Genomic DNA, 3,104 nt, shown 5'->3' with positions numbered 1-3,104 from the left:
TCCCCCCTGCCCTAATCACCCCAGGGCCAGGTACTGGACAACTAGAGACCACTCTTATAGACCAGAGCCTGCTGACATGATTCCGATCCTAAGCCTGCCCAGTTGCTTACCCTGCCTTGCCCACTTCTCTTGAAAACTACAATGAAAGCTTTTGCCTGTACTTTCCCCTCACTCCTGCCACCTGACCATCCCTGGTGCTTCCCATGTGGCCCTGTGTGACATGGCGTGCCCCTGCCTCTTGAAAACTGTGAGCAATGAACCCTTCTTTCAAAGCCTGTCCCTCTGTCATCATATCTGTTTAAAACATGGCAAAAGATTCTTATCATAGAACTGCTGTAAGGATTGGTGATAATACTCTAAGGGGAGGCCATACTGAAGGCATAGTAGCTGTCTGGCCCAGGCGGTGAGAAAACTCGGGGGTAGAATTCCCCTCTAGGCTCAGAAGTAAACAAGTACAATTGTGGATAGATAACCTTTCAAATGTTTACATCTTTCTTAATGCTCAGTACTAGCAGAAGCAACTTGGGAGATATTTTATGTATTGCTATTTTTGTCTCCAAACTGAAAAAACTTTTTTCCCCCCCATATTAAATGATGGCTGCTGTTCCTGTTAAGGAGATAAAACCTGATAATTAGTCTTTTCAACAAGAGAATTAGAGGAAGCATAGTTTATCGCTTTTTCTCTGTTCAGGTGTAATTTTGACATGCTATACCTACCTCTGCTAATTACCTGAGGTAGATAAACAAATTTATCAAGTAACATGGCACAGAGAAAAGGGGGTTGAATTTGAAACTCATCAGGCCTTAAGACAAATACCTGCTCTGTGACCTTGGCCAAATCACTTAACAGCGCCAAACTTCAGTATCCTCATCTGTATAAGGAGAGAGAACACCTAGCTAAGAAAGATATTTGAACAGATCAGATATAGTGTAAGTGATGAGTCTCATTAGTGGAAGGGCCGAGACTCGAACCCTCCAGAGGCTGAAAGACCAGTCAACAGGTAACAGAGCCCCACCACAGCTCCCAGCTCTGACTTGTCAGCGTTTAGCGTCTCTCTCCATTGCTTCCCTTCACTCTCTCTGTCCTTCTTCCAGGGGACGGATGAATACATTTTTCAGGATTTGAATCATTTCCTTATTTCTTACTGAAATTGTGGCCCATGTGGGATTTTATTGCCAGAAACAGAAGCCCCCGAACATCCAAGTAATGACCAGATGCACTCGTGTCTAGCACAAAGGCTCGCCTTCAGTTGTCCCCCCTGTCCTGGAGTTGGGCTGAGGTGGCAGGATTCACTTGTTTTGGATCAGTCATCTCACTGATGAGTCCTGCAGGTGGAGACGTACATGCCCAGGCAGGCCCCATCTCGAGGCTGGGTTTGACCTGTCCAGAACCCTTCCCTTTTTTTCCCACAAGCTATCCATTCTTGCAGGTCCTCCTTCTGGAAGTCTTCCCAACAAATCTACCACCCAGGGATTTCTCTTTCTCTGGACACTTACTGGCTTTTAGTATTTCACTAAGTGGCCAAGGGCTTTGCATAGTTTCCTGTCCAAGCCCAGTTCACCAGTCCCGCATCTCAGGCACAGAGCTTCTTCGTCTTCCCTCAGGCCTTGCACAGGGCCAGGCATCCGAGCAAAGTTCAAGAAGCTTTTGTTGACTCATTCATTGAGTCCAGTCAAGGTTCATGATTGTCCTGGAGCTTCTTAATTGAAACAGTTGAGTGGGTGCACAACAGACTGAATAGGCTTATGTGCCCAGTGACTTTTCACATAACTTATTACAGCTCTTGAAAAAGTATTTAAAAATTTTCGACAACCCCTCCCCTCTTTATACCACAATAATGACTTTTCACCTCAAAACACACTAAATAATATGCTGTAGTTTGAATATTGCAGTTTCAGGCAAAGACATGTGGATGAATTTCCCTGACACACCAGCTTGTATTTAGAGAACATTGAATGGAATGATTTTGAGAAGCAGGTCGAGTGTGGATGAACGTTTTTCTTCATGTCTGTGGGATGAAGAGGCAGCATCTTGTATTGCTTGTTAGTCCAGGGGTTGGTGAACTTCTGTAAAGGGCCAGAGGGAAAATATTCTAAGTTTTGCATAATATCTGTATCAGGAGACTACTCAACTTTGACTTCGGAGCCTGAAAGCAATCATAGATCATACATAAACAAATGGACATGACTTTGTTCTAATAAAACTTTATTTATAAAAACAGGCAGTGGGCCACATGCCCTCATTTGCAGATGTGTGCTTTTGTCCTTTGTGAGTGCTCGTTATTTCTCTGTACTTGGAACTTCTTTATTTGGCTCTAAAAGGGTTTTTCTGTGTTAAATGACTTTGTTTTTAAGTGCAGTTTGAGTGCAAAATAATCATCATCTCCCAAAAGGTTGAAAAATTAATGCAGAAAATGGCAGAGAATGAAGAATGTGCCTGATGATGAATGACTCACCTGCAGCCTTTTTTCTGCCAAGCCCCACCCACTCTCAAGTCTTCCTTTAGTCCTTTGGTGAGTAAAACAAACCTTCATTAGATTATATGATATCAACAAACTGTATTTATTTTCAGCATCTTAAAATAGACTATTTTCACTGTTCAGTTACTACTTTTTTCTGTCTGCATTTGCATATCTTAGTTTGGGATAGAATGCATCATAATTTCCTATTAATTCATGGAAGTATTTTTTGGTTTAATGGCTTTTCACTTAGCAGTTGAGTATTCAGGAATGAATTCATGTGGTTAAGTGATGGATAGGTGTACTTCAGAGTAAGACCCAATTGCCCTCACCTCTGGGGAAACCGCCAGTTAAAGGTGGGTGAAGGTGACTCCAGCGGGCAACTCATGGTCACCACTGCATAGCAATCTGGACCGGGAAAGGTGTGAGGAGATGTGGAGAAGGAAGGAAAGAGGGAAGAAGCGGGCCCTGGTGTCATGCTTATGTGGATGTCGTCTCCCTTGTGCACAGGGAGACATGCTGTGTCTGGCAGATGCTCTTTGCTATCTTTCCATTTCCTGGTTTTCCTCTGTCACCTGAGGCCAGGCCTGGGGTCGCAGTGTTCTCAGGGGTAAAACAGAGATAGAAATACCTTTGCTAGCAAGT

This window comes from Camelus dromedarius, chromosome X, assembly GCF_036321535.1.
Source record: "Camelus dromedarius isolate mCamDro1 chromosome X, mCamDro1.pat, whole genome shotgun sequence".
NCBI lineage: Eukaryota > Metazoa > Chordata > Mammalia > Artiodactyla > Camelidae > Camelus > Camelus dromedarius.
Note: the sequence above shows the minus strand (reverse complement) of the source record.